This window comes from Pantherophis guttatus, chromosome 6, assembly GCF_059756535.1.
Source record: "Pantherophis guttatus breed Tessera chromosome 6, ASM5975653v1, whole genome shotgun sequence".
In the NCBI taxonomy this organism is placed as follows: domain Eukaryota; kingdom Metazoa; phylum Chordata; class Lepidosauria; order Squamata; family Colubridae; genus Pantherophis; species Pantherophis guttatus.
Genome location: NC_142068.1, coordinates 82,705,051 through 82,714,845, shown reverse-complemented (window position 1 = coordinate 82,714,845; position 9,795 = coordinate 82,705,051).

The following is a 9,795-nucleotide window of genomic DNA, read 5'->3' as shown; positions in this document are numbered from 1 at the left end:
ATCTGTATGACAAAATCACTCAGATTCGGGAAGGTCTGGACTCTGACTGGGTAGATCCAGCGAGAGTGACGGAGGCAGGTCTTGAGACTGTTATCTGGGATGAGTTTGATCCTGTGACCCCAGATGACGTGGACAGGATTCTGGGTAGATTGAACGCGACCACATGTTTGTTGGACCCGTGTCCCTCCTGGTTAGTGCTGGCTTCCCGGGAGGTGATGCGAGGCTGGCTCCAGGGGATTATAAATGCTTCATTGGGTGAGGGTGTCTTCCCCGCCGCCCTTAAGGAGGCGGTGGTGAGGCCCCTCCTCAAGAAGCCTTCCCTGGACCCGGCAATATTGGCTAATTATCGTCCAGTCTCCAACCTTCGTTTTGTGGCGAAGGTTGTTGAGAGTGTGGTTGCGGGACAGCTTCCCCAGTACCTGGATGAAGCGTCGTATCTGGATCCGTTCCAGTCGGGTTTCAGGCCTGGATACAGCACGGAAACGGCATTGGTCGCGTTGGTTGATGATCTCTGGAGGGCTCGGGACAGGGGTTGTTCCTCTGTCCTGGTCCTGTTAGATCTCTCAGCGGCTTTTGATACCATCGACCATGGTATCATGCTGCACCGGTTGGAAGAGTTGGGGGTGGGAGGCACCGTACTAAGGTGGTTCTCCTCCTTTCTCTCCGACCGGTCGCAGTCTGTGTTGACAGGGGGGCAGAGGTCGACCCCGAGGCCCCTCATATGTGGGGTGCCGCAGGGATCGGTCCTCTCGCCCCTTTTGTTCAACATTTATGTAAAGCCGCTGGGCGAGATCATCCGTGGTTTTGGGGTGGAGTACCATCAGTACGCTGACGACACCCAGCTGTACATCTCCACCCCGGATCACCCCAACGATGCCCTTGAAGTGATGTCCCAGTGCCTGGAGGCCGTACGGATCTGGATGGGGAGGAACAGGCTCAGGCTCAACCCATCCAAGACCGAGTGGCTGTGGTTTCCGACGTCCCAATATAGTCAGCTAATGCCATCGCTGACTATTGGGGGCGAATCATTGGCCCCCACGGATAGGGCTCGCAACTTGGGCGTCCTCCTGGATTCACGGCTGTCGTTAGAAGAGCATGTGACGGCCGTGTCCGGGAGGATTTTTCATCAGGTTCGCCTGATCCGCCAGTTGCGTCCCTATCTAGATCGGGACTCCCTACACACAGTCACTCATGCCCTCGTTACTTCTCGTCTGGATTACTGCAATGCTCTCTACATGGGGCTCCCCTTGAGGTGCACTCGGAGGCTCCAACTGGCGCAGAGTGCGGCCGCGCGGGTGGTGATGGGAGTGACATGGAGTTCCCATGTGACACCTCTCCTGCGCGAGCTGCACTGGCTCCCGGTGGTCTTCCGAGTGCGCTTCAAGGTTCTGGTTATCACCTTTAAAGCGCTCCATGGCTTAGGACCTGGTTATTTACGGGACCGCCTGCTACCACCAATAGCCTCCCACCGGCCAGTACGCTCCCATAGAGAGGGGCTCCTCCGGGTGCCGTCGGCCAAACAATGTCGGCTGTCGGCCCCTAGGGGGAGAGCCTTCTCTGTGGGGGCACCTACGATTTGGAACGAGCTCCCCCCGGAGATACGTAGGATCCCGGATCTGCGCACCTTCCGCTGCGCACTTAAGACTTTTCTATTTTATCAAGCTGGCCTGGCCTAAATCTTCCCCCTTTTTAAATGTGGAAATTTTAAATTTTTAAATTTTAAATTCGTCTTTTTATAGGGGTATGGGTAAGGCATTTTAAATTGGGGAGCCATCTTAGATTTAATTCTGTTTTAAACGTATTTTAATTGTTTATATTGTATGTTTTTAACTTTGGCTGTGCACCGCCCCGAGTCCTTCGGGAGAGGGGGCGGTATAAAAATCTAATAAATAAATAAAAAAATAAATAAATAAATGTGACGATGCTGTGACAACACGAGTTTGACATCCCTGCCTTAGATTATGACACAAGGATTTACAACTGCAATTCTGGACTCCAGTATGGTGGTAAATTGAGGAATATCTGTATTTTAATTTTTTTTTAGATGGTGGGAATTTTTTTAGCCCAAATCTCATAGTCTTTTTCTCTGTAATGTCAACAATCCAAAATAACTCCCTGGATTTCTTTTAATGTCTTGTGTGAATTATAACGCAGAATGAGAAAACATTCTCCAGATGTTGACAGCTATGGCTGGGTGCTGGAAGCTGTGGTTCAGCAGCATTTGGAAGGCATAAATTATCCCGTCTTAGAATAAGATTAGCTTGCACTGATATGGTTAAAGGTCTCTTTCCAATACCATGTAATAACTTATTTCCATTTTTGTTGCTTTTTTTTTCCTTCCGCTATTAATCTCTGAGGTAAATCCTTGCCAAATTCTGTTTTGAAAATTGATCTTGACTCTCTCCCCTCAACTGAATTCTCCTTCATCTGTTATAGCAATATAACTTTAAAAGAATTCCTGCGGACCAGTAAGCCAGAAGTTCCCTTGTACAAATCTACATGGTCTCGTTTCAGTCTAGCAGAGACCCACATTTCCACTTAGATCTTTTAAATTAATTAATCCCATAAGAAAACATGTCTTCTAATAATCCTCTCACAGAAGGGCATTTCATTTGCTGTAAAGCAGAATTGTATATCACATATAAAAGAAAAAGCTTTTGAAAATATACTGATGGACAGTGGTGGGTTCCTCCCGGTTCGGCCCGGTTCTCCCGAGCCGGTAGCGGTGATGATATGACATCACCGAACTGGTTCTGCCCCCCCACCCCCCACGTTATTCTTACCTTTTATTTGGCCCCACCCCCAATCTATTGCTGCCTCCTGAGTCCCAGCTGATCGGCTAGAGGGAAAAAAATTGTTTAAACTCTTGCCGCGGGGCTTCAAATGGCCGCCCTACAGCTGATCAGTGTTAAAAGAAAACAAATGAGTAGACCGGTGCCTGCAAAAATACATGAGTAGATCAGTGCCTACAAAAATACATGAGTAGATCAGTGCCTGCAAAAATAAATGGGTAGACCAGTGCCTGCAAGAAATAAATGGGTAGATCGGTACAGCTCTGCAAGCTGTTAAAAGCCTGGTAGACCAGTACCTCTGCTAAATCCTAAATAATTGTCACGTGACCATCAAGCCACACCCACAAAATAAGCCACGCCCACAAAACCGGTAGTAAAAATTTTTAGAACCCACCTCTGCTGATGGACCTAGTTTTAATATAATTAAGTCTACCCTATCTGGTCTGAAAAATCAGGAATGATCACTTGGGGGCATTTTGCAGGGTTGAAGGTACTAATTTGGGGAAAATATTGGGAATTAAAAGATTTTTAAAATTTGTTTGCAATTGAAGAATATAATGTTGCTTACCTGGGAAATTTATAAGAATGACAAAGGGGACTATTTGGCAATATTTTACATATTAAGTGAAATTTAAGGAAAGGATGAAAGAAGATCATAGTATTTTAATAACGTTTGTGTGACCCCCCCAAAATTAACTTAATCATATTGCTTTGGCAATTATATTTATTGAGTGAATAGGAATTTATGATTTAACGTACCCTTATTGAAATTGGCTTGTATTCACCTGTCATATCAATCAAGCAAGCAGCAATTAGGTTAAAATACTTTATCTGTTAATGTTATTGTAATCATTGTGACATTCTGTGTAGTTGCCATTATGGTTTGCATGTGTTTATTAATTTTATGTGCATTCTTTTTGTTTACAAAAGCCAATACTTTGTTTTGAAGTTGTTAACCATGAAATAGTGGCCAGAGATGAAGATAGGTTTAATAACAGTAATAATGGCTAAGGGCAGGAAAATTGAACAAAGAGATAGAGGGGCTAATTTTGGCTGCAGAAGACTAAGCTTTAAGGACAAATGCCAGAATTTAAAAGACAGCAACAGTCAGTAAATGCCACCTCTGCAAATAAGAAACAGTAGACCATCTACTGTATTTTTTGGAGTATAAGATGCACCTTTTCTCCCCCCAAAAGGAGATTGAAAATCTGGGTGCGTTTTATACTCCAAATGTAGCCCCGCCCAGCTTCTCAAACACAGGATTCAGATCCTGAAAAAAGCATCAGAAACAAGCTTCAGAAAAGAAGCCCCCAAACAGAGCTTCAGAGGCTTTTTTTTTCTGAAGCTCTGTTTTGGAGGCTTTCAGAGGCAGGGAAAAAAGCAAGGCACAGAGCTCATAACAAAGGAACCTAAAATTGCTAAAATTCACCTCTGGGAACAGCCGATTGGGGGTATTCCAGAGGCCGATCCACCTGCCAATCAGCTTTTTTCTTATTTTCCTCCCCAAAAACTAAGGTGCGTTTTATACTCCAGTGCGTCTGATATTCTGAAAAATACGGTAGTTAGCTGCTGCAAGATACCACAGACTGAATACAAACAAAGGCATGACAAAGTTGCAACAATGATACATTGAAATATCTGCCAGAAATACCATTTGCCTGCAAGTAAAAATTGGCAGGACCACAGAATAAAGTAATAGAAAATGAAGAAGCTAAAGTGCTTGGAATTCAAACAGAGAAGCACCTGCCATATAAAACCCCAGACTCAATAACTATTGATAAGAAAGATGAAAAGATCTGGCTAGCAGATGTTGTAGTACCTGGAGACAGCAGAGGAGAAGAGAAAGAAAAATAGCACCAATAGTATGAATTGTACCAGTAGAATTAGGTTCCTTGGGTGCAACCCCAAACATCTGGAGCACAACTTGAACACCATCTTCATTGACAAAATCACCATCAGTCAATTGCAAAAGATAGCTTTATTTGGAACAACTTATATCCTGTTTTGATACCTTTAATACCATTAAACAGCAACATCTGTTTATCTCAGACCCTTGAGAAGGACTTGATAGATCAGAGGTCTTCAAACTTGGCAGCTTTAAGACTTCAACTCCCAGAGTTGAAGTCATAGCTGGCTGGAGAATTCTGGGAGTTGAAGTCCACAAGTCTTAAAGCTGCCAAGTTTGAAGACCTCTGTGATAGATGGATAAAATGCCAAATCCTAAACAATCGGTTGACTATGCAAAGAACCATAATAAACATCAAATGGCCAAACCATCAGGAGCCATCTCAGGATGAAGCTACAGATATCGGGGCATTTTACAATCAAGCATGGCCTTCATTATTTTTTACAAATAACTCAAGGCAGCGAACATACCCAACACTCCTTCCCCCTCCGATTTCCCCCCACAACAATCCTATGAGGTACATTGGGTTGAGAGAGTGACTGGCCCAAAGTCAGCCAGCTGTTTTCATGCCTAAAATGGGACTAGAATTCACAGTCTCCTGACTGGCCGTATCTCTTTAAACCAATTGCAAATAATACATCAGGTACCCAAGATAACAAATTGCTTGACAGCAGACAAGATTGAATTTCTGGACAGTCGCCTATCACCTATCCCCAATTTACAATGCAATCCTTTAGGCTGTTCCAAGAAGATTCCACACCTCTGATTCAGGTGTCCCTGAGGTAACCTGAACCACAACTAACCACAATGGGCAGTGGTGGGTTCTACTTACCTTTACTACTGGTTCGCAATGGGGCTGCACACATGTCCAGAAGCTTCCTGATGACGTCGGGGTCAGTGGATGGAGCCTCCCACTGGTTTTACTACCGGTTCTTGCGAACCAGTCCAAACTGGGGGCAACCCACCACTGACAATGGGTTCTCAGAGAGTGTTAAGATCAGTTGATTGCAAAGAAAACACATTTTTCATTTCCATTTCCCCCCCATTCCTATCATTCCCCCTCCCACCAACTAATATCAGCTGTCAATAACTGTCCTTCCATCTCCCACAACATCCAATACAACTGATGTGGCTTCCAGGATAGTAGTTGTTTTTCCTCAAATATTAGTCTAGTTGCCTTTTCAAAATAAAAAAAAAAACACTTTTGATATTTGCTGTCATAGTTACAATTGTCAGTATTATGACAGGAATATGTTACTTGCGATATTCTTATTCATTGTGAATTCGGCATTCTTTTCTCATCTCCAAGTTCTCACACATAGATTTACCCAAGTCACTATGAACTCAACCTGACTGAATGGCTCAAAGAGGATGGGTCTCCTAGAGTCTAAGGGGAGAAGGAAATCCCTTAGTTGAGCTGCTTGCATGCCAGCCCAGGGTTTGTAAGAAGGCAGGGGTACCTGTCAGGCAGGGCCTCCACTGGGAAGCCCAGGAGAAGGGATAGTTGCTCAAAAGGATCCAGCTGGAGTCATCATGAACAGGTGTGTGAGCGGGCTCTTCACAGAGCACAGCTGATTTCTGTCTGTCTGAGGGGTTCCTTGGTGCCGATGTTGCCCTATAGGAGTGACGAGAGAGGAAGGGCTCTCAGTTGATCACAAACGAGCAGTGGCCCATTTTGCTGGTCAGGAGTAATTCTTCCTAAAAGAAGGCCAAGAAGAAGATGGCCATTAATGGCTGAACCACAGCGGTGACAGCTGGCCGGAGCAAGCAGTGAGAAAGTGGAAGAAAGCAGTGGATTGGATCTGGATGAAGTTTCTTTCCAATTTCCACCAAAGTGAGTGAATTTCCCTATGCTCCCTCCCTATCAGGGAGATTGAAAGACCAGGTGGCAGACCCAGAGGCAGCCCAGTCATACTCATGCTCGATAAGCTTCCTAACACCATGAGAGAACAGCAGAGTTGCCAAGAGAAAGCCCCCAGTGGGAGAGTCTTGGAGGAACATCTGCTAAAGGGTGATTCCAGAAAGGGAGTGAGAAGCGTGACTCTTGCTGTCTGCTTTTATAGGTGGGCTCAGAACCCTCTCCCTTTGACAACCGAAGAAACACCCTGGCCCGGAAAGCAGATGCTCAACTGCCAACTTCAGAACTTATAGAAATACGGTGGCTCCCTTGGGACTCATGAGTGGCCCCACAACCTGAGTTGCCTTCTTTCCTTCAGTCCCTGCCTTTCTGGTCCTCTGCAGAGGAAATGAGACTGGAATGTCTAAGACCAGGTACTCTCCTCTAAGGAGCAGAAGAAAAGTCTTAGTGCTCTGCCCCCGGGGAAGCTTCCTCCACTGAATGGGATTTCTTATGTCTTGGTGAGGTTGGGCTCTTCCTCTCACTCCCTCATCCTTCAAAAACTGCAGATTCTTTGTTGCTGTTTTCCTTAAAGCTTAGAGATAGACCTGGTGAACAAGTTATGCCTTCCCAGGGCCACAGCTTACTCCAGACACAGTTTGCTGCACTCCTGGTCCTCTGCATTTGTTGCTGTACTCTGCAGCCTGATGTCCATGAGGCTCAACAGAACTTCTGGGAATGACGCTTGCAGCACCATGGGGCACTCAATGGACCAACCACCCTCCTGATGAGCCTTGATGCTCTAGCCTGAGGAGAAGAGAGTCTATCTCAGCAGCAGAGCTCTGAAGAAAAGTCAGATCCTTGGGTTTCCATCCACTTCTTGGTGCTGTCCCTCTCTCTGCCATCCTAAGAGTCAAAATTCCCTCTTCTCCAAGCCTGGCTCCACAGGATTCAAGAAGAGTTTGGAGACACGGATGACATAATATGGTCTGCAAGAGGACAAGAGGAGAGGCTTAGACATGCAAGAGGACAACTCTCTTTGGAGCACCACCCTTACCCAGCAGCAACAGGATAGCCAGGCTGCTCATCTTTCCTTGAGACAGCCAAGAATCCGCCTTCATCTTTGCCTTGGCAAGGAGCAGGGATAGGACAACTTCCCCAATGCACTATAACAAAATGACAACATCCCAAAGAGACCACACAGCAGTGGTGGTATTCAGCCAGTTCTATCTGGTTTGGGCGAACCAGTAGCTGCGCAGGCAGGAGGCTCTGCCCACCCACTCAGATGTCATCATGTCCTGTTTTTGATGCTCTGTGCATGCGCTCACATTTACGAACTGGTAGCAAAGGTAAGTGAATATCACCCCTGCCACACAGGCACTGGAAGGAAAGCAGGAAGAAGAGTAAGCTGAACGTTTCTGGCCATGGCAAGTCCATAGGGGAGAAAGATGGAAGGATGGGACTAAAACCAGACTTTCCTTTATCTCAAAACCTACACTTGTTCTTATCTCCAGGGAACTCTAAGAGATGGTCCAGAAACATCTCAGGTTGTTCCTGACCTGGCCATGATTTGCAGAGATGGCAAGACCAGGCTCACTGCAAGGACACATATGGGGGCCAGGTGAGAAATCTGGATAAGATGAAAGAGAGGGGAAAAAGAGGAAAGGGATGGGGATGGTGAAAGGATGATTTCTCTTGTGGAGGAGGGGCTGAATGGGAGGTGACAGGAAAAGGACCTTCTATGCAGAGGTTTTCAGTTGGTGTTTACCTGACATTTACTTAAAGAAGGTTGATGGGTTTCTGCTTGCTGTGCAGCCTTCCTTTTGGGTCCCCAAATTTGGGTCTATGAAAATAAGAAAGCTCTTCAAGCCATTCTACTAGTAAGGCCTGGCATGGCAGAGCTGAACAGCTAAAAGCTGGCTATTGGATTCTCTTAACTATATGAGTGAATACAATCACCAGGGTGAATCCTCCATGTGCTTATTAGGTAGCAAGTGTTTTGAACACAACGGGATTAATTTCCATGGCAACACTACCAATACTTAACAATCACAGAGCAGCCTGTTGACAACATCTCTGCCTGAACTGTGAATTGATGGAACCAAATCACATAACATCAGAGAGAAGGTTTATGACAATCATCAGTTCTCATATAACTGTCTACAACTTTTGTTCCGTCTTTCCTCACCAACAATTTTAATTTTTTTTTGCCTGCCATTGTGTTTGGGTTGTTTATGTGTATAACTTTGAATGCACCCTACGTGATATATCCAAGCAGTAATCATGTACTTGAGTACATTAATAAAAGTTTGCAGAACCCGCTTGTGTGAATTTATTTACTATCAAGAAAAATTGACATGGGCTTTTATTATTATTATTATTATTTTTATGAGTGGTAGGCAAAAAAGGAATAAGAGCCTCATCTAGATAATAACCATGTTGCTTGTATTTTTTATGATTTATATTGTTCTGTTGTTTCCTAGTATGATCTGATTGCTTATTAGTAACCTATGACTATCACTAAGTGTTGTATCTTATGATTCTTGATGAATGTATTTTTCCCCCCTCTTTTTTCCCTCTTTTTTCCCCTTTTATGTAGACTGAGAGCATATCAGGGGTGAAATGCTCCCGGTTTGGACTGGATTGCTCAATCCTTTAGCGATGGAGGCGGGTGGTTCGGAGAACCGGTAGCAAAAATCCCTGCCTGCCCCCATGCCTAGCTGAGCCGCACATTCATCAGAGACTTTTTTTTTTAACTTTTAAAAGCATTTTTTCTACAACCTCTTCGGCCGAAAAAAGTTAAAAAAAGCCTCTGATGATTGCACGGCTCAGCTGGGATCATCAAAGGCTTTTAAAAGAAAAAAAAGTCTCTGCCGATCAGGCAACTCAGCTGGGATCGTCAGAGTCTTTTGAAAGCATTTTTTTTGCAACCTCTTCACCGAAGAGGTTGTAGAAAAAATGATTTTAAAAGTAAAAAAAAAAAAGAAGCCATGCCTACCCAGTCACATTATTCCCCCCCCCCACCAAGCCACACCCACAGAACCGGTAGTAACAAATTTTAGATTTCACCCCTGGAGCATATGCACCAAAGACAAATACCTTGTATGTCCAATCACACTTGGCCAATAAAGAATTCTATCTAGTCTATCTAGATAGGGAGAGAATACTAAGACACACACACACACACATACACACACACACACACACACACACACACATCACCCTCAATTACCCATCTTTCCAACCAATATAGGAAAAGA